Consider the following 27,857-nt stretch of genomic DNA (forward strand, 5'->3'; position numbering starts at 1 on the left):
CACCTTTTGATTTTTTATGTGATATAAAATTGAGATCCTGACTATCTGAGGCCATTAAAGATCTGGCAATTGCTTTGGTAACAGTAGAAGTGTTAACTCTGTTTTCCTGGCCAGTTTCCGTTCTGGATAATTATGTTCTGACCCTCTGAAGACCCATGACGTTTTGATTAGAAACAATATTTTCCTTAACTGTTGGTCTGTGAGGTGCTAAGCCTTTTAATTTCCCAATGATTTTAAAGTCAATGGGAGTGGGAGGTGTTCAGTGTGTTTCTGGGATGGGCCCTCCGCCTACTTTGTAGTATTGCTTTGTGCTGTTGATGAGCTGCTGGGTTCCAAAACAAGTGTGGCTCCATTTTAGATTATGATGATGATGATGATTTTCTTCACCTTATTTCTTTTTTCAAGGAGAATAGGAAGTTTCAAAATAACTGAACAATTTTGACTATTTACATATTCAAAACCTGTATCCTTCTTCCATTTTCCCCTCACTGGACCAGTCTTCCACCTTCCCTTCTCTCAAGTCCCTCCTCACCATGGCCTTCTTTCAAAAGGCCTATATGCCCACATTTTCAGAACCATGCAAAAAGATCTCCATGTCTTGGAATACTGTTTATGTTGGGATTTGAGGCACCTAACTCCCATGGGCATTTAATTCCCTTAGGTTCATTTGAAAACCCCCGCTTTAAAAAGCACATAAATACATAGTACCAAATTTTTGTAACCTTACTTGTATCAAATAAGACTCTACTCCGCAAGCAGTTCCATAACCTCAACAGGACTGTTTTGATCAGCAACATGCTTCCTGACTTGAACAAGGGTATAAAAATCTGGCCCTAAGAAACATGTCTATTCATATTTAGTTAGTATATATACTTTAGGACACAGTGGGCCACATTCTTCAGTGTTGTGACCCCACTAAAGCCAATGGAGTTACACCAGGGATTAATTTGGCCCTATATTTTTATGTACAGCATGTGTATCAATCCCTGAACATAATTACAGTTGATGTCAATCTTTTAAGTTAATTACTAGTTAGGCCCCTTACAAAGACAGCCTTTGCCTAGGCCACTTTTAGGAGGCTGTTATCCATCCAGTGTGGAGAGATTTATGCTCTTACCATCCATTAGCATTAATAGGAGTGGTCCATATAAATCACTCAGCACCAATAAGGGAAGATAAAGCCCCTCTATGTTTAGAGTAAGAACAGCTTTGGAAAATCAATTTTTGGACCAAAAAAAAAAAAGGGGGAGGGAGGCAGGGAATGAACGTGATTAAATCTGTTATAACTCTGTGGTATGTAATAACACAGTCCGTATCATGACTGCTTCAATGTGCGGTAAACATTTTTTTTTTACAAAATTTATTATTACTTTTATAATAAACACAGCAGTAAAGCATTAAGATGGATAAGTAAATAAAATGTGAAGGGCAAATACTTTAAAACAGCATACACTAATGTTAAGTATGGTTACAGAATCAAGTATAGTAGAAAAGCAGAGGCCAAATTCTCCTTCCATTTATTCAGGTGTAAATCTGGAGTATACCAGAGAAGTTACGAATGGAGTTACATTGGATTTACTCTGGTGTAAAATAACAAAATTTGATCCACAATGTTTCATTTATATGATAAATATTTGATCCACTTGTATCTAGCGGAAAATTTCTCTTGCCTTTTTATAGACTGTCTGTGTGTGTGTGTGTGTGTGTGTGTTGGTCTATATAGCCATTCGTGATTATCGGTATATGAGGGTCTTTAATACAGTTATATAAACCTAGACATACCACAGGCAGATGGTTACACTTTAGTTACTCAGAACAAAACTGCACTTCCACAGCTACCTAAAAAGTACACAAATTACCTAATGAAAAGCATTAGTTAGAGCTCACTATGTTAGGTGATGTGCCATTAAAATAATCACCTATCAGGATGAACTTGTTATAATCATATAATCTTAAAAATGTAGGGCTGGAAGAGACCTCTAGAAGTCATCTAGTTCAGCCCCTTGTGCTGAGGTGGGATCAAGAATAACTAAAATAGACCATCCTTGACAGCTGTTTGTCTAACCGATTCTTAAAAACCTCCTGTGACAGTGATTCCATAAACTCCCCTGGAAGTCTGTTTCAGTTCTTAACAATCCTGATATAAAGGTCTTCCTAATATCTAACTTAACTCTCCTGGGCTTAAGATCAAGCTGATTTCCCCTTAATAATGTCCCTTAATATATCTGAAGACTGTTACTCCTAGGTCTTCTTTTCTCAAGACCAAACATACCCAGTTTTGTTTTGTTTTTTACCTTTCCCCATAGGTCAGGTTTTCTAAACCTTTTATCATTTTTGTTGCTCTCTCCAATTTGTACACATCTTTCTTAAAGTGTGGCATCCAGAATAGGGCATAGTACTCAAGCTCCAGACTCACTAGTGCCAAGTAGTTACATCCTCTGTCTTTTATATGGCACTCCTGTTAAGGAACCCCAGAAAGGTATTATCTGTATGTGCAGCTACATCACATTATTGACTTACATTCAACCTATAACCCCCAGATCCTTTTCAGCAGTATTACTGTCTACACCAGTGGTCCCCAAATTTTTCACATTGCGCCCCTCCCTTATCCCTGTCCATGCCCCCCAGCAGAGCCGGGGCCAGTAGTGGAGCCGGGGTTGAGGGCGGGGCGCAGACAGGAGTAAGGGGGGAATGAGGCTGGGGCCTCAGCTGGGAGCAGGGCTGGGGCTGGGGCCAGGGGCTGAGGCTGGAGACAGGACTGGGGGCAGAGTGGGGATGGGTGGCACTCCCTCCCCACCCCCCTGGGGGCTGGTCTGGGCCCTGCTGCGCCCCCCTGAACATTCCTCCACACACCCCTGCCCCACAGTTTGGGAACCATTGGTCAACACAGTTATTTCCTTTTTTCTGATGTGTATTTGATTTGGTCTTCCCACATGTAGTACTTTGCACTTGTCTTTCTTGAATTTCATCTTGTTGATTTCTGACCAATTCTCCAATTTGTCGTGGTCACTTTGAATTCTAATCCATTCCTCCAAAGTGCTAACAACCTCTGCCAGATTGGTGTCATTGGCAAATTTTATAAGCACACTCTCCACTCCATTATCCAAGTCATTTTAATGAAAATGTTGACTAGTACCAGATCCAGAACACAACCCTGAAGGACCCCACTAGATATGTCTCCCAATTTGACAGCAAACCATTGATAACTATTATTTGACTATGGTCTTTCAACCAGTCTTGCACACACCTTATAATAATCTCATCTATAATGTTACATGGTGCAACAAACATACATTTTATAATTAATAACTGATCATTTGGATAATAATAACTACTACATCCATAAAGAGAGCTGGTCAAAAATTCTACACAGATCAGTTTTCCAATGGAAAATGGAGATTTTCCAAAAATTTAAACATTTCGTGAGAACAAGTCCATTTCAAAACAATTTCAACAGGAAAGTATCAAAAAGAATCATTTTCACTTTCTTGGTTCATTTATTTTGCTTTGACTTTATATTATATTATATTATTATTGTTAACCTTATAGCGTATTTATACTGATTATTTTTAATTTTGTAAATATAATAGTCCATGTTATATTATCAAATATGTTATATTGTCATGTTTCAACAAAATTGACAAGTAATATTTGAAACACTTTGATGTTTCTAAATTGATTTTATTTTTAATTTCCATTACAGGAGAAAATTCAAAATTTTGACTTTTTGTTCTGATTCAGAATGGAAACAAATTTCAAATTGTTGGAATACCCCAAGGCAAGGAAATTCCATTTTCTTACCAGCTCTATTCATATATTGTAAAGCCAGAAGGGACCATTTGATCATCTAGTCTGAGATCCTGAATAAGGCAGACCATAGAATTCCTCTATATCCACCTAGTAATTCCTGCATTGATCCCAATAACCTGTACGTTAGAGCACCTCTTTTACAACAACATTCAGTCTTGATTTTAAAGTGATGGAGAATCCACCACCCTTGGTAAGATGTTCCAAGAGTTATTTATCCTCTGTTAAAAATTTGCAATTTTTTCCCAGTGTGATTTTTTTTTTAACTTCAGCTTCCAGCCACTGGATGTTGCTATACATATGTGGGCAATATTAAAGAGCCTTCCAGTATCAGATTTCTTCTCCCTGGGTAGCCAGCTCCTTATCGAGTCTGGATATAAATTTGCTAATATAATACATTCACCAACTTGTTTTGGTTGAAACCCCCTCAAAAAATATTCCCCTCAAAAACTGAAACATTTTGTTTTGACATTTTCAAAATGAAACATTTCAATTTTTTATTTGGAACCCACCCACCCCCAAAAAATGAAAGAAAATGTTTCTTTCATCCAGAAACTATTTTTTAAAATCTTTTCTGTTCACAAAAAAATTCAAAATATTTCCATTTTGCGTCAACAAGAAACAATACCCACACACACAACTTTTCAGTTCATCCAGCAAACGAAAAAATCAGTTATTCACACCACTCTGCTTTTGAACTCTGTACTTTTAACAAACTGCTTATTTGTTGTTCATTTTTTAGGCTCCTCTGCCTTGTCTTTTTGACTGTGAGGTCTTCAGGACAGGGATTGCCAGCACGGTGGAGAACTTATTCTAATTGGGTGCCACTGTAATAGTAGCAATTGTAGACAGATAGATAGATAGATAGATAAGCAGGGAGGCTAAGGACCTGATTCTGACCTAACTTACATTGATTTTACCCCTGAGTAACTTAGTCAATGGACCTGCCTTTACATCATTCTGACAAGGCCTTAAAGAGCATATAAATGTAGTCTGCATTGCCAGAGAAGTGAAAGGGCCCTTCGTATAAATGAAAAGAATCTGGCAATGCAATTAGGCCTGACTTACACATTACACAAGTATAAGTGAAAGGAGAGTCAGACTCCAGTTTTTAAAGTATGAAGCTGTTAAACTAAGGTATTGTTTTTCATGTTCCCCTTTAAATATAACACCGTATCTTCTGTCTCGTCCATCCCTTTTATGGCAGACGCACATTGATGTGAAGCTCACACAGACATCTACTGCAGCTAAAGATAAAAAAAAATGCACATTATACCAAAAAAAAAAAGAAAAGAATATGAGGGTAACAATAAAAAACAAAACAAAATTTCATTGTTCTAAAAATCGGCTATTTACTAACAAAAAAGTCTGTACAAAAGAAATGTATGTTATTCTGTTTTACAGCTTCAAGCACTTCAGACAATTAACATTGATCCCCCCCACCATAAAAGCAAGCAAGAAAGAAACCCAGACACAACAGTGCGGGGGGAACTGATAGCTAGAGATGATGAAGGAAGAAAATCCAAAATTGAACAGAAATGGCTGATTCTCTCTTTGTGATATATTTTCTCTCTCAGCCTTGCATATTTGCATTAAAGTGATTGTGAATAATGTACATTTGACCAGTGCTGTCTGTGGAACTAATGCCTATTAAAGTGATGGGAAGTAGCATATGTTGTGCCTAGGGCAGAGAAAGTCCAATCACCCCCACTGTGTGAGTCTCCAACTAAAATGCAGGACAGCCTGGGTTTTATCCTAAATGAACCCAGCAGGAAGAAACAGGGCATAGTCCCTCGTTCTACATTTAAGCTTCTAAACTAAGGTTATAAGAGTTAGTTTCAGAAAAGGGAACTGTAACATCCATCATTTAATTTATACTTGGTGCTAACTTTGCCTTTATCTTATACCTGCTCCATAAATACAAGGGAAATCATTAATGCAGAGAAAGGGGATACATGTATTCAGTTGTTTCAAGAATCAAGATGCATTCACTTTATTGCCACCAAAGCAAAACCCCTCCTCTGCTCCAGTTATTCCTTCATATTTTCTGCCAGTGCACAATTTTGTCAGTAATTGCAAAATGATTTGGGTTTGTGGTTTCACTTTTATGTTCCTGCACTGTACTAGAAATGTTCTGCTATTTGAACAGTTTGGAAAGCTTTTTGAATTCTCTTACATAATCTCTCTAACAACCTCCAGCATCAAGTTCAGATCCAAAACAGCCTTTCTTCTACCTGTGTGAACTTGATAGCTGGGAAAAAAAAGGCAATTATAAAAATGTATGAGAATAACAAATTCAGCTGAACTAAGGAAATAAAAGTTGCCGAATTGTCATGTTTAGATCTGTAGCGATGCCTTTTGCCTCATTAACTGCAGCATTACAAAGGGGGGAAAGTGCTGGGACTAGTTTTTTAAAGACAGCATCCATCCCACACTTTATATCTATCGCCAGTGAAATAAAACTTACCTTAAATAGAAGCACATCAGTTTGTGATGTAGAAAAACATACTCTCCCAGTAGGTCAGGAGTAACTACATTGAAGTCAATGGGCCAGAATCTGATCACACTTTAAAGGTGCAAATCGAGAGACCCTCCACTGACTTTAAATCAGTGCATTGAGCGGAAGACTAGAAACCTTTATTAGGTATATGGTAGAAATGGGCTAAGCTGAAAATTTAGGATCTTGAATCCAAGACATCAAATGCCCCATATTTTGGGGTGGGAATTTCATATCCGAGGTTTTCAATTATCCCCCTACAGAGCCTGATCCAAGGACAGCTGAAGTAAGTGAGAGTTGGCCCATATAAAGGCTAGTAGCAAAATTCAGATACAGGGTTGGAATCTGAAACATAACCCTACTCCCAGTTCTGAAATGTTTAAATCTGGAATGATCATTTGGGCTCATTTTTAGCGCACTGGCCATACTTAGGCAATGTAAATTTTTTTTCCTGGTTATTGCTGATATTATTTCACATTTAAAAGATAATGGGTAGATAGTAAAAAAAAAAAGTACAAAATAATTGCTACAAGAACCTAGTTCAATCAGCAGAACTCAGAAATCTGATTATATTTCTATTATTGTTCTTATTGTTGCATAAAAAATACTGGATAGCTTTAAAGGGATTGTTTTATATTTTACTTCTCTTCTTTCTTTCTTTCTTTCTTTCTTTCTTTCTTTCTTTCTTTCTTTCTTTCTTTCTTTCTTTCTTTCTTTCTTTCAATAATAACACAGGAATGGGAGAAACTTATTATTATTATTACCACTAGGTTTAGAGACTGCAACTGAGATTGGGGTCCCATTGTATTGGGCAGTCTTCAAACACATATTAACCGATAGTCCCTTCCCCAAAGAGTTTACAGCCTAAGTAGACAAGAAAAATACCTATCCCCATTTTACAGATAGGTAATTGAGACACAGAGAGATTAATTGACTTGCCCAAGGTCACACAGGAAATGTGTGGCAGAGCAGAGAATGGAAACCTGAACTCTTGAGTCTCAGTCCAATGCCTTAACTACAAGACCACAAGCGGGAGGACAAGGGCTCTATACATAAAATGATGTCTATTCTCACTTTTACTTGCTTGCACACCACTTCTCACATACCCACACAGAGACTCACACCGACACACATATTCACACTTTTGCGTGTTGTAGTCTTAATGGCTAATGATGGTATTACACAAGATTCAGATAAGGCCAAACATGGAATGGTGGGTCATAACTAAAGCTATGTGAAACCAGAATAGTACTTGAAATCAGCTTTGGTTCATGATCAAAATGCATCCATCCACCACCAGCTAGTAGAGGTTGCTCAATTTTCCCCCCAGCCTTCGAAGAGTCAACAGAAGCTTCTTAACACATGGCAAACCAGAAACTGTATCAAACTTGTGTTGTCAAGGTATTTTGAGTTTGAGCCTGATACACTAGGATAGGTCAAATCATGTATATCATATGGTTTATTTCCTACCTCCCTGATTGGCTCAATCTATACTATTCAATCAGAAGGATCAACCTTGTTCAACAGAAGCCAGAAAAGAATGCATTTCAGTGGAGCTCCTTGGTGCAATGAAAAGTCAATCATACAAAAACTGAACAAACCACATTTCCTTCTATCCCCTATGTGATTCCCCAGATTATTGGTAATTGGGTCCTTACTCATTTGTATTTTGCCTAACATCAACATGTTAATTTTAGATTTTATGTTTTAGATATTCCCCTAAGATCAGAATTCTCTTGTTAATTCAGAAATGAAACCTAGACTCCATGTATCCTTGTTAGGGGTGGAGGACAGTGCTATAATTCTTCCCAGTTATTGGGAATTCTCTCCTTGCTATTTTCATTTTGCTCCCATGATATTTACTTCATATCCTTGTTTCACAATGGAAAATTTGTTTCCCTGGTTTAAGAGACTTTTTTTTTTTTTGCCTAGATTCATAGAATTTAGGGTCTGATGGGACTGTTCTGCTAATGTAGTCTGACAGGCTACATAATACAGGCCATAGATTTTTATCTACTGATTCCTGCACCTAAGACTACAATCTATGCTGTACCTTGTCCGAAGCTCCGTTAAACCAAGGTACTGGTGCACCCATATGAACAGCTATGGTCCACACCTTGCTCACAGATTTAAAAACCAAATTCAGCTATGGGGAAAACAAGTTCCTTCAAAGCCCAAAGTTTTATTCTTCAGGGCACGCAAGTCTATGCACTGATAGACAAAATATCATGAACCACGCTGTGCCACACCACACTTGGAAGGGGTGTCATTGTAACTAAAATATTGTTCAAGCCTGAGATCTGGCCCTATTGAAGTCAATGGGGCTTTTGCCATTGACTTCAATAAGTGCCAGGATTTCATCCCATGTGTTTTAATACATATAGTGCTACTTTCCTAAGGAAAAGTACAGACTTTGAGCCAGATCCTCAGTCAATGGAGATACATTGATTTACACCATTCTGATCTGGCCCATGGCCTCTATTTTGTCCCAGGAAATACCATGCCATGCCATTGAAAGACGGTATACCAGAGTATATGGTGACATTGCCAACAGATTTACAAGACTACTACGTCAGTCTCAAAATCAGCATCTTCTGCAAAGATGCCAAATCTGGGTAGGACAATGATTGTGCCTGGTTACTTTTTTTGTGTTGGTATTTTCAATATGTGTCCATTAAGACTTTTGAGTGGAGATGTGCCCTGAGTCACCAAAGACATTACAAGCAGCTACCACAGAGCACAGCTGTTCATTGTGATCGTTGATAGCCACACATATAACCAGTCCAAAGCTGGATCACTCCTCTAAGGGAACCGCACATTTAGCTATCAGTCAAAATCTTCATCCTGATCACTGATAGCTCTGTAACTCCCTATTTTGCCAATAGGGCTGGTAGAACTATTTTTTGTGATGGAAGCATTTGCCATTATTCATCACACCAGTTCACTCTCCCCTCCAGTTCTTTTTATTGTGGCACAATATCCAAAACCCATGAATCTTGCCGTCCTAGCAGCCACATCTGTAACATTTTGACTATACAAAATCAGAGCTAATAATAATTCAAGCAAGCAGAAACAATGAAATGGAAAGGGGCATTCTGATTAGAAACAAATATAAATTGCTTCAAAGGAGACCTTTTGTTAAGTGAAATGAATACTGGGAAAACCAAGGCATTAGTGGTGATCCAGTAATCACCCTTGTCAAATCAGAAAACATCAATCTATTGATTACATTTTTACAATTGAATTTATTAATTACATATATCTCTTCTTATATATTTAACCAGTTTAGCCTATAGTTGATATCACCTTTGTGAACAAATGGACATAAATGACCTAGAAATGAAAGACCTTGCACCCCACTAAAAATTCCTAAAGCATCCAACCTCCTAGGCAAATATATATTTATTTTAACCATAGGTGCTGGAACTAGGGGTATGGTGTGGGGGTGAAGGTAGGGGGGCTGCAGCACCTCCTGGCTTGAAGGGGTTTCTGTTATATACAGGGTTTACAGTTTGGGTCAATGGCTCTCGGCCCTCCACTATAAAAATTGTTCAAGCTCCCCTGATTTCAACTATTATCTATTTACCTATTTTAGGATTTTATATGGCCACCACCATCATTGTATCTGAGCACCTTCTATGTAAAATTGAGAGCAATAGAGAAGTCCCTAGTGAACTTTTGGAGTCTCTAGAACTTGTCTTTTTTCATGGTAAAAAGGTTGGCTTGGTGCAATATTTTTGGTTTTGACTTTTTAAATTAATAAATTAATTAGTTTTTGATGTTGATAATAACACCTAGCTCTTGTATAGTGTTTTTCCCCATATATCTCAAAATGCTTTATATAGGAGGTAAATATCATTCTCCTTATTTTACAAATGGGGAAATTGAGGCACAGGAAAGTGAAGTGATTTTTCTAAAGTCCATCACTAAACCAATGACATGAAAAGCAAAAGAACCCAGGTCTATTGAGTTCCAGGCCAATGCTTTATTCCCTTGGCAATATTGCCTTGCAGAGTTGTGGTAACATACGTCAAGAATTAACCATCTTGTTCTTTGTTAACTCCAGAATATTCAATCTTGTTATTGTTTCACGTCCTTGTCACTTAATCTGAACTAACCATAACTCTAGATTGTGCATTGGTCATTGCGATATCTGCTGGGAAGTTGGAAGCCACCTAGGGAACAAAATGAAAATTTGCAATATTCTAATATTACAACATATAGCTCCTTTATACTTAGTGTAATTATATCTATTTTTATGCAAGGACATGTGCTTACTGTTGGTTTTTTTTCAGACGATGTTTTTACTAAAAATGCCCCTGATTTCAATATTTGATATCAGATCTGCTATGACCTGCTATGCATAGATCTGCTATGCAACATGAAATCATCAAGAGGACATACTCATTTTTAACTTTTCGTTAAATGTATCTGAGCAGATTTTGAAGTGTGATTTGCTCCCTGCAAACTGTTTTGATTAGCCATGCATATCATGTTGCCTTGTGGTTCCTTTCCAGCTAAAGACAGACACATTAGGAAACTGACTCCTGTCACTACCGAATTTCAACCCCCTCATCTGGGATTCATTTTCAGTCTTTTCACCTGATCTATGTTTACACCCTTTGGAAGCTGAATCTAGATAGGTTGTAACACTGGAAGCTTGTGCTGACCATACATTATACTCATCCTCCCCTCTTTGCACTAAGGTAGTGTGACGGGTTGGACCCCATGCCCTCCTCCACATTGAGGGAAGAGGTGAATTTCATCATATATCTTTGGGTCTGTACTCCAAGGGAGGTGGACATCTGAGTGCTTGAGCAAGTCTCTTAAGCTGAATCTTCCCAGAGCTGATCTGCAACTGGGTGTGGCCCTGCCTGTGTGTGTGTTAGAGGAGGTTTTAAGAGCCTGGCTCAGCAAGACAAGTTAAAGGGGGCCCATGCTGGCAGAACAGATAGATTCAGTGCTATTTCAGCACATCAGGTGGCTTCCCAAGGGGTCCAACCCGTCACAGGTAGAACAAGATGGACGAGGTACAAATTGAAACACAATTCTCATTCCCCAATGTAAATTTAGGCCAATCCTGCTCACTGACACAGGAAAAAAAAATATTATTCTTTGAAGAATGCAGCCTAAGAAGCTAATTTAATAGCCATGAATACCAGAGGGTGGAAATATTTATGCATACCTCACTGTTTCTAGCTCCACAACCTCACAGGGGCATATATTTATACTTCCACATGACCACATCCTGATTGCTATCTCTTAAAAAGAGCACATACAAAATGTTTCAGCATTAAAGCAAGAAACACTGTACGCCATGGTCCTAGTCCGAACACTGTGTGTAGCTTGAGCTAAATGAAGAGACCTACTGACAATACTGCATACTTATCTAGGGGTTTGCTAGAGAGGTATGATCTAGTTGAAGAAGCATGGGACCACGAACCATGCACTTCTGAATTCCAGTCTTGACACTGACTTCCTTGGTGGCTTTGGGCAAATAATTCAGCACCTCACCCTCAATTTTCCAGCTGTAAACCTTACATACTAAAACCATGTTATGGAACGTTGTGAGGCTTACTCAGAGATTACCGGCAGTGTTACGCATGCGTGGATCTCAACTAGAATTTTCTGTGTTCAGCACTACTGACGAGCAAGTCCATAATGAGCAATAAGTGATATGAATCAGTAGATGCACAGGAATCATGAAGCAGGAATAAACCATTCCCCCATTAATCACAGACTCATAGATGATACCCCTGGGAGCAGAACCTCCTAGTTTTTCTAGCCAGTCCTCTTACCCTAGTCCTCTACACAAACCCCATAAAAGTTTTACCTAATCTACTCTTGAATATCTTTATTGGAAAGGGCTGGCCAACAATGCAAATACAACAGAAAGCAGATGAATCTTTGTCTGTTTTTACACCTAAACTCAAACCAGAGCTTTATCAGGATTTTGAAATGGTCTTTTACTTCTGGTTGTGAGCTGGGACAGGAACTGAAAATGCTAAAGTATCACAAATAGGATGAAACTTGTGTCTTTCACCAACAGAAGTTGGTCCAATAAAAGATTTTACCTCACCCACCTTATCTTTCTCATTTCCTGAGACCAACATGGCTACAACAACATTGCAAACCAAGTTTCCCAAGGCAGGCAGCTCCCCTGGCAGGATGAGAACCAGATGTGCCAGAAATCTCAGGAAAGAGGCTCTTCTCTCAAGAATTCCAGCCCATTTTTGTGGACTCCAGGGATGAGATTTCAAAAATGTAACTTGAGTCACCCAGAATTACTAAATCACTTTTGAAAATGTAGGCCTAAATCCATATTTAAGTACCTACGCTGGAATTTTCAAAGAGACATAAAGGAGTGAGGTACTCAACTCTCTAGAAAGTTTATGGGCTGACAGACCCATTTGAAAATCCCTGCCCTACATAAGTGGCCTGATTTTCAAAAGTGCTGAGCACCCAGCTGCTCCCACTGACATCAATGTGAATTTAGTGGTGCTCAGTATCTTTGAAAATCAAGCCATCATTCAAGGGAGGGTGGTCCAGTGATTAGAGTGCTACCCAGGGAGGTAGAAGACCAGCATTCAATTGCCTTCTCTGTTGTGGCTTTGGGCAAGTTCCTCTCATTTTACAAACGGGTAGGAATTGTTCCTTTCAATCCCATTTGCAGTCATAAATGAAACAATCTTCCCTTGTTCCTCTAATGGACATTACTTTGTGTAATAGAAGAGAACATAAGATGGCGCAACACAGCATAGACTCTACCAAGAACTGAACTACAGTAATATTGCATTCTCCTACAGCTCTGTGGAGTTTATGATACTGAAACTGATCATCTGCACAATACGGGTTCATGGATTCAGAGATCACTGTAATGGTATGATGCTGGGAGGTACTTGGTACTCACAAACTCCATTAAAGCCAACAGGAGATGCAGCCCCAATTCAGCAAGGACTTAAGCATGTACATAACTTTAAGTATATGAGTAATCCCACTGATGTCAATGGGGCTGCTCATGTGCTTAAATTTACTCATATGGTAAGTACTCTGCTGAATCAATACCTTACAGCCTGGTTTAATGGCTGTTGAAGTTAATCGGAGTATCTTGTTCCTTCAATAAGTGTAGGAGAAGAATTGTCTAATGGTTAGAAACTAGTTTAGAACTTGGGTTCAATTCCCTACTCTGCCACAGATTTCTTGTGTTACATTGGGTAACTTATTTCTCTGTGGAAATGGAGATGACAGCACATCTCTACCTCACAGGGGTGTTAAGAGACTAAATACATTCAAGATTTGTGAGGTGCTTAGATACAAGTGATGGGAACCATGAAAGCACATTAGATAGATTGGATCAGTCCCTTTATTGTCAGTTCTACCATGTCAGATGCGTTTCAAACATAAATAATCATCTTGATTAACAACAGAAAAATACTAATGTGAGAATTACTAACATAAACTCTCATTCTGGACTCCAATAAATCCCAGCTTTTTAATGCCATTTGGATTAAATCAAACACCAAACTAACCTGTGAACTAGCATTGGGAAATTTCCATTCCAAAGAGAGCTTTAGTAATGCATGCCAGCAACCTACACTTTGTCCCCAGTTGGAAAGATGTTGGCAGCGATTCAAAACCATATGTTAATAAGGATTTTTATATATATATATATATATATATATATATATAATCCTTATTAACATATGTTTTTAATATATATATAAAGCATCCTTATTAACATATGGTTTTGCATGTATATCTATCTATATATATATGTGTGTATGTGTATAATATATATATATATATATATATATATATACACACAAACCTTATGGGCATCAACACACTTGTTCAAACAGCTTTTCAAATCTGAGTCCCAATCTTCATGAATGCATAAAAAGTTCCAGATGTTAAAATGTCCCAGGACATGCATTTTAACCAACTCTGTTCTGCATTTGTAGCTTGACATGCAAAGGAGGCATATTGATTAGAATTATTGGCATGCTTATTATTTTAGTTTTACCACTTCCGACCGAGTGGCATTTGCTCTGAAATGACTAGTCTTTTTGTTGTTTATTCCCAGCATGGTACTTTCAGTACTTGGTTGCTTTGGGAATTGCCCTTATCTCAGTATCCTGGACTTTTTAGAATGGATTACTGTTTTGCAGGTGCAAGTACAGAGAATGAGAGAGGGAACGGGGAGTGAATGGGAGAAGGTGAGAAGGGAGAGTGGGCTAGGGAATGTATGAATGAATGCAAAACGTCTGTGAGTTGCAAGACAATAAGGGCTAAAAATGTGCCCTTCCCTGCATGGGAGCACAAGCCGAGAGTAGGCAAAAGGAGACCACCTTTCTATTTACATCTCTACTTTACAGCTCAGGCAATACCCCGGTCTTTGTGCTCCTGGGGTAAAGGGATTCCATAGGTCTATTTACCATTGCCATGCAGCTAGTGCAGTCATTTACATGTGTGTAAACTCACTCTTCTCTGGTTGATAAATATGAGTCTCAGTGTCCCTGGTAGTCATTTGCTTTCCTTAAGAATGGATATGTGTGCACTGCCAGAAAATCCAAAACCTAAGAGAAAGAGATTACAGAATAATGCAGCTGAAAAGGGAGCCCGTTAGAACCAATGTAACCTGGATGATCTGCCTGGGGAGTGTAACAGAAGCCTAGTAGAGTTTGAAGACTGAGATTTTGAGTCTGATCCTGATCTCACATATACTAACTTTACACCAGTATTACTCCATTGACTTCAGTGCAGTTGTAACGCGAACAGACCCTTGTCATCAGCAGTCGGGATCAAACCGGGGACCTCTGGAGCTTAGTGCATGAGCCTCTACCGCATGAGCTAAAAGCCAACTGCCTCTTAGCTAGCGCTGTAGAGCGGGCTAAATGGAACGTCTCTCTGTATCCAGGAAAGCTACCACTGAATTTTAAGAATTAATCTAGGAAAATGCTGGATAATCTGAACGAAAGCATGAGGCTAACTATTTCAGGTCAAAGTTATTGCGCATATTGGCCCTTCACAAACACTTCAAATGAAGACAAGGTACCTAGCTGCTTGAAATGTGTTCAACCCCCTTAAATGCATTATACAAATTAGTTTCCTGTGTAAGGCCAGTTTGAGATATTCTTGCTCACACCGAGAGATGCATTACAGTCAATAGGTTAACTCATCCTACTCTATAACAAAAAAGGAATCAAACTGTCCCTCAGAACATCTTCAGCCCATTGCTGAATACAGAATTATTATATGTGCTACACTAAACAAAACATAACATTTTCTTGCAATCATAAAACTCTTCATAATTAAAACTGTTTTCTTATTTCTATCAAAGAAACCCTTCTGCCAGGTGTTGTCAGCAGCAAAAAGGGCCTGGTTCAATTTTCTATGGGTTCCTTCTGAAGACATATTACACCCACCTGAGCTCATGCCCAGAAACCTGGGAAACTATATGCACCACCTTGGGGGCAACCTTGATGAGCAATAGTTCCCCACTCCCAAGCACTGAGGCCAAAGACAACTTTATTTAGTGGGGTGGGATACATCGAAATAAACTTGGGGAAACCAATAATTTAATGAATTAAGAATGTGAGGCAATAATCCCACCCCTTAAGGTGTCTTAACAATCATCCCAACCTCATCCTCCTCCGGCAGTTGTGAGTGGCTAAGACATTCTAGCTCCCACCCTCCTCCCCAGCTCCCTATTCTCAGTTTGTCATCTTGGGTTGGTGGAGTCCAAAGAATCTGGCAGGTCAGTGCTGCCTGGGCCTCTCTGGAGGCCCCTCCATCTGACTTAGCTGAAGTGATTTCAGTTTTAATTGATGGTAGGGAGGCCCGCACCAGAGTACTTTAGGAAAACTGGTGCTTTGTTAGTGGTTTCAGCCCAAGACTCCTCAGCTCTGCACCATCCATCGCCTCAAAGCCTCCTCAGCTCTGTGCTGTCCATCACCTCGAAGTCACCTCAGGTCTGGGCCATCCATAGATTTGAAGCCACCTCAGCTCTGCAGTGTCTGCTGCCTTGAAGCTGCCCCAGCACTGCAGCATTCATCACCTTGAAGCCACCTAAGCTCTGCACCATCCATCATCTCAAAGCTGCCTCTGCTCTGTGCTGTCTGCTGCTTTGAAGCTGCCTCAGCACTTCATTGTCTGTCTTTTCAAAGCTGCCTCAGCTCTGCTCTCTAAAGAGCAATCAGTGATATCTAGGACCCCCTTACAGACCCCTTAGCACCAGGGAAATACTTCCAGCAGAAGGTAGGAGTTTCTTTCCCCTGTCTCTCCCCTTTTAGCCCTGTCCAGGATACCTTACCAACTGTGCTTGAATATGTTCTCTGTCAGGGACCCCAGGCATATTTGGTGTAGATCTCATGTTCCTTTATTTACTAGCAGGGTCAATAGCATTATATTGCCCCCAAATGCAAAACTTAACTGTATTTTAACCAGACACCCTTAACCAACCACATAACTGAAATGAAAATGAGGCCCAGCGCATTCAGTGAGTTTCTGTGGCTCACCAACAGATGCTGGCAGAGAGCTCCCTCCCTTATGGAGTTCTCAAGTGACTCTGGGCCACTCCTCTCCCATTTCACCAACACATGGCAATAGTTATCTCCCGACTCTGTAGGGCTTCAGGCCACAGGGCTTACACCAATGTGATGGAAAGATTTATTCTGCTGAGATCTCTGGGCTTTTAACTGTGAATTGTATTTCAGCAAAAATATCAATCATCGTATTTAAAAATTATTGTTCTTCTTATTCATTCATTATTTTGTAGCACCCAAAAACATGATAGGTGCAGTACAGGACACATTGAAAACCATTGTCCCTGATGCAAAAAACTTACAATCTTGTCTATAGATGTATGTTACACAATTAATAAGAATAACAATGAGAAAGAGAGGATGAAGTGAAGATGAATATAATAGCAATATTATCAATGATTATTCACTTTGAGTTTGGTTGTTCAATTCATTTAGCTTATTGTTCGATAGATAGATCATTCAAATTAAACTCTTTGCTATTTTGTCTTATAAATGTCCAGGTCTACAGTCACTGTTCATTACCTATTGCCAGTGGACTGTTGTTCTGGGCCAAGGTGTTCGAAGCACCGCAGGCCGGCAAAGGTACTCTGGAAAACGAGACCCACACGCAGCTAAGCAGCGAGTTATTGGCTTTATTGAAGGTTAGTGACACACCCGCAACGGGGACTCCAAGCGTTGCTGTCACGGAGGCAGAGAACCCAGCACACCGGAGCTTTGCCTGGGATGGAGTCCAACGAAGGGGTAAACTGCGAGCCATAATAAGCACTACACAGAAACAGCTCATGAATATATAATTAGATACTTTCCTAAAGGGCTTTCCGCTACCTGGCAAAGGGCCATGCAGGGCAGACAGAACCGGCCTAAAACCGGTTAGAGTTGGTTCCCCATGTCCTACATGAACCGGGCGGCCTCGAGAAAGCGGAAGCTCCCTAGCTAGGACGTAACGAAGTCTTCCGCAGTCCCTTACAACTGTCATCTGTATGGTTGGAATAAACAGCTTTGTTCAGCATTTGATACCAATGACAAAACTCCAGACAAACAAAAATGTATTGCCATAGTAATATAGGATGGAGTTATTTGAAGTGAAATATATTACCAGATAAATATACAGCTCGGATACCAGATGGATTAGCCTTTCATGCCATTTAAAGAAAGAAACCTATTTTGTAATATGAAAATTATGTTTATATCTCTGATCTCACCTGGTGCATTTTCCTTCCTATTCTGCTGATAATTTCAACACACTTTTCATGACGAGCAATTCCAGACTCCATTATTGTTCCAAGTTCTGATATTCTCATAGGAAATGAAGAACTGCCAAACCTTCCTTCCTGTCATAAAGACCTGGAAGAGGTGGATAAGACCAAAGAATCTTCTGACTTAGGGAACATTTTATTTATTTATTTACTTACTTATTTAGATAAATCCTCTCGGCAGGAAGGAGAAAACAAACATTTCAAACTCAGTTCCAAATATCTCATTTGGAATGTTTGCCTCATAATTACAGAGCTGCTGCCAAATAGCACACTGAGAGATATGTAGAATAATTTGGTATTAAAAGACGTGGAGGGAGGGGCAGTGGTGGCTTCAGATTTTTAAAAATGCAAAAGTATTATATATAGCATCTTTATTGGTAATCACAGCAGAGAGACCAATGATTTATTAGGATTCTGGAGGCACATGGATCTAAAACCCTTTCCATCATAGACGTGCTGCCACCTCTGGGTGGAAAATCACAGCTGTTCAATGGGACACAACAACAATATATAACATTTTAGGAGACAAAGTGTTGAATAAATTCCTTAGCCTATTGACACTGAGAATGTAGGTAATATGGAACAATCTTAATTAGAATTTGGCCAGGACACAGAGGTTAATATCTATATTTTGTACGCAAAGGGTCATGGAATTCTGATGGCTATGAAGAGCAACAGTCTCTCTTTTCAGAGTAACAGCCATGTTAGTCTGTATTCGCAAAAATAAAAGGAGTACTTGTGGCACCTTAGAGACTAACCAATTTATTTGAGCATAAGCTTTCGTGAGCTACAGCTCACTTCATCGGATGCATACTGTGGAAAGTGTAGAAAATATTTTTATATACACACAAAGCATGAAAAAATACCTCCTCCCACCCCACTCTCCTTTTATACCTCATCTGACAGTCAGCCCCTCCAGCAACAGTGACCCCCTAACACCATGTCAGTGCATTGGTCCAGTACAGAATTAGAGGGGAGAGAGCATCATCTACTGAGTCACCAGCAACACTTCCCAGTAAACCACTGTCAGACACCTCCACTCTTCAGGGAAGTCCACATCCAGAGCAGAACTTTGTGGTTTAAGCTATTTTTACTGCCTACTGTTATCTGGGTTTCTGAAAGTCCCATCCAGTTATTGACCTGGTCCAACACTACTCAGGTTCATAGAGATGATAAGATCACAGCCCTAGATAACATGAGACTTCCAGGGAGGGAAACACCTTAGGGGGCGAAAATAGACATGTGGGGCTCAGGGAAAATCTGCAGTACTCATCCATTTTTATACAAATTTGCTTGCACTATCAACTGTCTTGTGGATCAGCTGTTCTATGACCCTCTAGGTGAAGAATTTCTGCAGGATGAAATGGTTGATCACCCTTGCTCATTTTAATGTCAATCCCGTCCCTAGGAATGTGGGTGAGGCTCCAACTGAATAAGAGGTTCTTGGCCTCCCATGTAGTCAGAAGCTGAAACACATATTTCACCTTATGTAAGAGCTACACTCACCATCGCTTCTTTCGTCCCAGGAATAGGAAGAGCAAATTGCAAAGACCTAAACCCTCTAAGGGTGCTCAAGATCCCAACTGCAGCAAATATACATTATCCTTTCTTGGAAGCCAGGCCACTTAGGGCCCAGTCCAAGGCCCTTTGAAGTTAATTGGCCAGACACCAGAAAGAAGAGAGACTCCAGAGATCTGGATACGCCATAGTTCTCTAGGTGCTACAGTGCACACCTCCAGGGTGGTGCTCTGTGTGGGACAGTGACAAGAATCTTTGTTGATGGGACAGCAGAATGGAGGAATATGGCACAGTGCATAGCCAATAGTTCCCAAGCTTGCATAGCAGGAAGTGCAGAGGACTGTGCTTACTAATCATCTTATACCCAAAATCAGTAACTTTAGCCTAGCTGTGTCCTTTTCTTCCACAAGGAAAGAGATTCAGTCCCTCTCAACAGCGATGTAATTTGTACTTGCAAAGCCCTTGTTATACACCGGCCTTGTGTGGGGAGAACGAGGATTTGGTCCAGCTATTTGCAAGCAACTCCTATTCATTTGTGCACAAGGAAAACGACACACCAGTCACGGCACTCCATTCCTATGACAAGCTATGAAGGAGCTGCACTGGATCTGAACCATTCCAGTCTGGTTTAATGCATGCGTCCACATGGAAAATAATAGGAGCCAGCTCTGGGACAATATAACACAATAATGTGAATCAATGATTTCACAATGATAGTACCAAAGGAATTAAGGCCAAATACTGCTCCCATTGAAATCAATTAGAGTTTTGCTATTGATTGCAAGGAGAGCTGTAACAACTTTGATTATTTTAGCAACCAAGAGTGTGTTTCTAAATGACTTATGCTTTTAACAACATCCTTTCTCTTTCATTTACATTCCAGATACACAAAAATGGCTGTGCTGATGTTTACAGGGGGAAAATAACTGATCTTAACAGTTTATTTCAGCATCAGGAAAGTCAGGATTCGTCTCTGGCCTCATATTGGTTAAGGATAAATTGGGTAAAGTATTTCTTTTTTTGCTGGCCATAAAACAGACCACGCATGCTTTCTGTTGCAGGAATGGTTAAGCAGCACTTTAAAATGTTTAAAACTTTAAAAAGTTTGCCTGGTTCCTGAGAGCTGTAGAGCTTTAGGATGTAGCTAGTGAGGGGTGCACAGGATCTCCTCCCATTCAGCTCAGGCTAGGAGGGAATGGCTTTGGGACAGACAAAGGCATGCAGACCAGGCAGTGCCAACCGTTGGCCTGACCCTGGAAGGTGCTGGGTTTTTTTCCAACCTCGTCAAAGTCGTATGAGCAGAGGGTGTTCAGCACCTTGCAGGAGGCACTCACAGCACCTCGCAGGCTCAGGCCCCACCTATATAGGCCTAGATTGTGCCATTTAGGAATAGCCATGGGTAAGGGAGTCCTGATGCGCCTGAGCTATTTGGTGTGCAGATTGCACCAACCTTTGCAAACTGCTTCTTCAGAGTGTACCTCCACCTCCTCCTCTGCACCCCTCTTGAAATAATGTGGGACCCCAGGGATTAGGGTGACCATATTTCCCTATGCTGAATACGGGACACCTGGTTCTCCGCACAGCCCTAGGCGTCAGAGGTGACCCACCGGGGCGGGATATGGAGGAGCAGAGGGGTGGGGGGGGTGAAGGGGAAAAGCAGGGAGAAGATAGAGAGAGGGGGAGCATATAAAGGGTTGGTGGGTGGGCAGCAGAGGCGACACGGAATCAGCCACTACCTGGTGCCTGCCCACACTCACCAGCCACCGCAGCTTGCGGTGCACAGCCAGTGCTGGACGGAAATGGGATGGAAGGTGAGGTCCTGCTGGCCAAGAGCCAGCACGCAGCAGGGGCTGCACTGACAGACCAGCAGAGGGAGCAGCCAGCCCCGCACGCTGCATCTTTGCCCTGCCACCAGCCTTGCACATCCGTGTCCATCGTCAGCCACTGGACTCACCACTGGTGGGCAGGCAGTTGGCGAGCATTGATCTGGCCTGCAGCAGGACTCGCCCGTACTGATGGGGAGCAGTCAGAAAATATGGGACAATTTGCCCATTTTTCAGAAAAAGTCAGGACACCTGCAGGAGGGCTTAAATACAGCACTGTCCCTTTAAAAACGGGACATCTGGTCACCCTACCAGGGATGCACTGATGGAGAAAGCTCTGCAGATCCCATGAGCAGGGGCTGTAGTTGTAACCAGCTTTGGTGGAGGGTGCACAAGTGGGAGAAGGCAATGTTGTAACAGACCATTGTATCTATGACATATGATATAATATCTACATATGATAATTTGTCTAAATGAAATTTAACATAGGATGTAAACAATACAGTTTGTTCCCTTCATAGAAGAGGGCACACATTTTATTATCTAATTACAACAGGGTTAGCAGGTATTGGCATTGCAGACCAAGATCATTTCCCACCCTCACATATAGGCATGTACTGACCTTCCTGCAATTCCCTGAGCTGCTGTCACTCTCCTACTATGTCCTCTTGAGTTTCCAACTTAGATTCCCAAATAAATAAGTCACAACAGCCACAGGCCAGGAATAAATTTCTTTTTAATTATTATTTTTTTCTTCAATTGGTAAAGACCTAAGATACCTGCTACAATCCCTTAAATATTTAGGATTGATTGTCATGGCAGATAAGTCACTCAATGGAAAACCACAGAGAATACCAACAGGTGATATCTTTCTTGCTACTAAAAGAAATAGTTTTTTCTATCATTTTTTTCTATCTATCTATCTATCTATCTGTTGCATCCATTCAATAAAATGCCATTAAAAACTCCATGGGGATTATTCATTTTCTTAAAGTTAGGTATGTACCTTGCTGAATTAGGATCTGTGTAGATATTTTCATTGCACCATTACCAAAGCATGGGAATGCTTAGAACTAAAATATTCAGGTAGACTACCTTGAAGTGTCTCTTGGAGACTGATAACTACAACTGCAAATGCTGGGGAGGCCTTCTGACTCCTGTCCAATGTGTGCTGGATATTACATCAATGTATGGTGCAGCAAAATAAGTGTCACAGTGGTGGAGTCAGTTAGATTTCTAAAGAGAACCTGGTTGTGATGGGGTCCTCGGGATGCAACCTGGTCTGTGGGACCACTGAGTCCTCAAAACCCACCAACCCGGGCTGCCTCTCACATTGTGCTTCTGCTGTCAAGCTACAATCCTTTGACAGGCACTGCACTCACACAGACATCCACAGGCAGGGACACACCCAACTGAATTATATGAACGATCTCCCAGCCACATATGAACCATCAACAGGGAGGCTCCAGCCAATTCCCCACAGCTCCCCAGTCTTGCACCCGAGAACTGTACTATTTTGCAGTAATCAGAAACCTGGCCAGTGTAAGTTCATTATCTAGTTTGCCACTTCATCAAAGGAAGGGGGACATGCACCAGCCTTTGTAACCTGAGATTTCTTAAGTTCTTTAGACAAACTCACTGGTAAGGCTGAAACATTAACATATGTTTATTAACTACAGAAAGACAGATTTAAAGTGATTATAAGTGATAGGCATAAAGGTCAGAGACAGTTACCTTAAGAAAATGAAAAGTAAACACACATTCTAAGTCCTAAGCTTTTACACTAAGCAAAAGCTGAACCAAACAGCTTTTCTCACCCGAACAAATGTTACAAGCAGCTTACAGTTCTTCAGTACACAGACTGGACCCTTTTCCAGCCTGGGACCAAACTCCCTCAGTTTAAAGTCTTTTTCTTCCAGAACTCCTTCCGGGCGTTGAGTTAGGAGGGAAGAGAGGCCGTGTGATGATGTCACTCTCCCTCTTTTATACTTTCTTCCAGCTGCTAGAAAGATTCTCACTGTGACATGGGTTATGCTACATCTACACTAGCCCTTTTGGTGGTATCACTTATGTCGCTCAGGAGTGTGAAAAAAACTCCCCCCTAAATGACATAAGTGACACTGACAGATGCATAGGTGTGGACAGCGCTATGTCAACGGGAAATGCTCTGCCACCAACATAGCTACTATCACTCGTTGGGGGTGATTTAACTATGTCAAGGTGAGAGCTCTCTACCGTCAGCATAGAGCAGCTACACAGGAGATCTTACAGCAGAGCAGCTGCGTCGGTATAGCTCTGTGGCTGTAAGGTATCGAGTGTAGATCTAGCCTAAATCCACTACCATGGCGTATGTGCCTTCTCCGAGAAATCTCTGGAATAGTGGACTGTGTGTTGATAAGCCGTTAATGATTGTCTGCCTATTGATGGCTGTTCCTTTGTTTTAACTGAAAGGCTGATTGTGGGTGTTCCCAACCTCCCAACACAGTGCAGTGACACATACAGCAATACTTCATAGCGGCAGGTGTAATGGTAGCACATACAATCCAACAGGATATTAATATTCAACAGATCGACCTTTAAAATGATACCTCGCAAGGGGTACTTTGTACAAAACACATCATAATGATATGACGGTGGCAAATATGGGAGTTCCAGGGAGCTACTTTGAGATACAGAGTGTCACAAAGGTACAAAATCTTCAGTTGACTCCATTAATGAAGAGGATGCCAGAATGCAAAGGATGGTTCGTCTTGACCTTTCAAGCTGATTCATCCCAGGAAGGCACTGTAGCTCCTGCTAAAAACTGATCTGCATGCACTGTGCGTTTAATACTGAACTTGTCTCAGCAGTGGCCACAGTGGGAACCCCTCATAACATGGCTATAAGTTGTCCCGGTCCTGATTCGTAAACGCTACTCACATCTACACTTGGCCTACCTGTGTCCATTGTTCTTGCACTTGGGTCATCCTCAAAGATTTCGGCAAGTCAAAACAGGTAAGCAACTGCTTTCTGACCATTAGAGGTGCTGGAGACTTCTTTGTACTGTCACAATGACAGGCTATGTTTCAATAAAATTATAAGAAACGGTCCAGGTGTCTGTGATTAGGTTATATGCCTTATTAACTATGCAAACCTTGCTTTATTGTTTAAATAAATCTTTGTGCTAGCCTGTTAGTTGCTGACTGGTACCACGCTGCACTGATATGATACACACCATTCATCTTCACAAAAGTTCTGATGGACTCATTGGAAAGAAGCTGAGGTCTTTTGTTGTCAGTTCTGATAAGTTATGATGGCTAAACGTCTCAAGCAGTTTCTGGATAACACATCACACAGATCTGTCAACTCTTCTGAGTACATGTCAATGATCATCAAGATCCTTTGAAAAGGCTAGCAAAATCCATTTTGAAGGCACTGCTTGGGATTCTCAGGCTCTCACCACCAATGCAGTAGTGCCAATTAAATAATATTCCTTACACTGAGACAGAGTAACAAAAACTTTTGTCTTCTCTTCACTATCTTTGGCAAATGTCACCCATAGAGGCATCTCACTGCAGTGTCCAGCATGAGGATGTTCCAGAATCTGTTTTTTTAAATGTGGTGGAATAATAACTTGAAGATTCCCATAATAGACACCTTTATGTCTGAAATAATACAATGTAGCTGGACTTTTGAGTTTCCTAGTGTTTCTCCATGTCCAAAAATTGTCATCAGATTGGATATACCCTTGAATATTTTCTCACTTGTGAAGCTTTCACATTGTCTTTTCTCCAAACAGGATGACAGCTAGCTACATCTTCAGGGCTTTGAATGGCAAAGCTGATGTCAACGCCATCATGTAGAAATCAGCCTCACAACCTCTGTTAAGCTTAGAACTTAAATGGACTGAAATTCATACCAGTGGCAGGATAGCAACAAGCCCCCTTTTTTAATAAGTTGTTTACCTGCCAAGCATGGAAACTTAGGGTGACATCCTGGCCCCACAGAAGACAATAGTAAAACTTCCATTGTCATCACTGAGGACAGGACTTCAGGACTTCATCTTTAACTGCTGCCTTCTCATAATTGTTATGGTAGACTATGAAGGTGGAGTAAAACGTAACCGACGGGTTACACTTAAGTAGAAAAAAGAAAGAAAGAAAGAAAGAAAGAAAGAAAGAAAGAAAGAAAGAAAGAAAGAAAGAAAGAAAGAAAGAAAGAAAGAAAGAAAGAAAGAAAGAAAGAAAGAAAGAAAGAATATGAAAAGAGGAAATGAAAAAGGGGAATGAGAGGAGACGAAAAGTGAAGGGGAAAATGGACAAAGAGAAGAAAGGAAGAGAAGATCAAAATGTTACTAAGCATGATTTAATTTATTCATTTTTCTACATTTCATTGCAAATTGCTGATGGAAGAAGTGGGAGGATCTTTGACGGGCAAGGTATTTTTTTCCAGTCAACTACAGACCCGGTTATCTCTCCTTTTCCCTAGATTGAACCTGCACCCAAATGTTTATTTTTTAGACAATATTTGCGTGGTATGCAGAATACGATATTGCTCTTCAAAAATCCTAGGTAATAGCCATTAGTTCATCGGATGCATACAGCTGTAGCTCACGAAAGCTTATGCTCAAATAAATTTGTTAGTCTCTAAGGTGCCACAAGTACTCCTTTTCTTTTTGCGGCTGCTACTCTGAAACCTGTAGTTAGTTAATGTTTGGGAAGTTCTTTGAATATGCCAAGTTCCATATAAATGCTAAGTATTATTGTTATTCTCATGTGAAAGCTGCTGCTCCATGGATCTTCTAACTTAAATGGGAAGCATGTTATGGCTCGGATTACGTACATGCATACTTTTGGGCACCGGAGTAGTCCAACTGAAGTCAAATGTGCTGAATGTTGTGCATATGTGTAAGTGCTTTGAAAAACTGGGGCCTATAATGACAATGTACAGATATGAATCAGATGTTGTGCCCTATTCTGCAAAAAACATGCTCACACTTTGGTCTTCAGGAAAGCAGAGAACTTTTTCTGGATTCTGCGGCTGCTTCTGCTGCTTGCTGCCACCCCCTGAGAGTCTTGTCTGATATTGCTGTTGGTACAAGGAATGCATGACCTGAGAAGGACATTGTCAATCCTTCCTTTCATCCCATAATAAGAAAGTTCAGAAGAAAGCTTAGTTTTGACCTTTTGAGTACAGTAATCTGATTATAGTCTCACCAGAAATTTTAAGTAACTAGCTGGCTAACCCCAGTAATATCCCTCCTCCTGTTCACTTTATGGAAAGATCCTGTTGTCAGGAAATATAAAGCTCTCAACACCTTTACCACAACTAGGATTATAGCCCCCCCAGGATAATGCGTTTCCAACTGTATTTCTTATGGGTGGTGCAAACCTCAGTCAACCTCATCAACAAGGCTGCAGCAGAGTTAACTGCAGGCTTGCCAGGGAGAACATCAGTGATTCTATTCATGACGTTGGTCTGGAACTGAAACTACTTTCCCCAAGCATGTTATTTTTAATCAGGTCATTTCCCTTTGAAACCTTTATAGAAATCCGCAGTGATTCATTCTTCGAGACTGATGTATGAAGGACCCCATCATACACCACTGATGTCAACGGGAACTGTGCCACTGGCTTGAATTGGTGCAGGATCAGAGAATCAGTGGTTTTATATCCACAGCTCTAGTTAAAATCAATGGGAGTTGTAGGCACTCAAGCCCAGACACTAATAACTGGGTCTACTGAAACAGAGACACTATGTGTCCAACATATGCAAAATGCTCTCCAGCTTTTTCTGCCAGATTCAGAGGCCACTGAGGATTTTCACTGCTGCTGCTGCTGCTACTCTTCATAGCATTGTGTTTCCAAACTGATAGCAAACATCCCTATTTTAGGCAATGGCCCCTCTTTAAACCATAGCACCTGTCACAGTGCCTTTTTCTGGTTACTTCACATTTCTTTATGCCTGTGCTCAGCTCTGCAGATGATTCAAAGCCAAAAAGGCATCTAGTGAGATATAAATAGCAGAGCGCAATGCAAGTACAATGGGAGAGCACACACACACATCCTTATCTATTAGGATAACTATTATCCCACTTTGGGGGTCAGAGAAATGAGCTCCTCTTGGCATCAGGCCCAAAGTATGCACCTAATACTTAGGTGCCAAAACCTCTCTGAACTCAGGGTTACATAGATAAATCCTATGACATTTGGACACCCCCAGATTTGTGCAGTGTGAGGTGGGGGTGATGCCAAACTCTGGATCCAGATCGGTATTTTTCAGCTTGGGCCTCTACTTAGTATTATATTAGGTGTCATAAATGAAATTCTCATATGCGTCTTACATCAAAGCAGAATAGGATACTTCAGAGACGGTGTAAAAGTCTTGAATACTTATAAATCTGCTTGTAAAGCTATAATAATATTTAGCTTTT

General features: G+C 40.6%; 1 protein-coding gene across 4 annotated transcripts in view; it reads right to left on the bottom strand.

The window, feature by feature from the left end:
* Nucleotides 1–27,857, bottom strand: part of TFAP2B (transcription factor AP-2 beta) — a 219,602-nt gene that overhangs the window by 149,032 nt on the left and 42,713 nt on the right. Inside the window, exon 9 of one of the 4 annotated variants that reach the window (XM_078852042.1) lies at nt 4,424–5,054. The exons of the other annotated variants lie outside the window; for them this stretch is intronic. The gene's annotated coding sequence lies outside the window, so the exon portion shown is untranslated. Of the gene's footprint in view, nt 1–4,423; nt 5,055–27,857 lie in introns of those variants that run through there. 4 annotated transcript variants of the gene reach the window in all.

The sequence above is a fragment of the Lepidochelys kempii genome, chromosome 3 (assembly GCF_965140285.1).
Source record: "Lepidochelys kempii isolate rLepKem1 chromosome 3, rLepKem1.hap1, whole genome shotgun sequence".
Classification (NCBI taxonomy): domain Eukaryota; kingdom Metazoa; phylum Chordata; order Testudines; family Cheloniidae; genus Lepidochelys; species Lepidochelys kempii.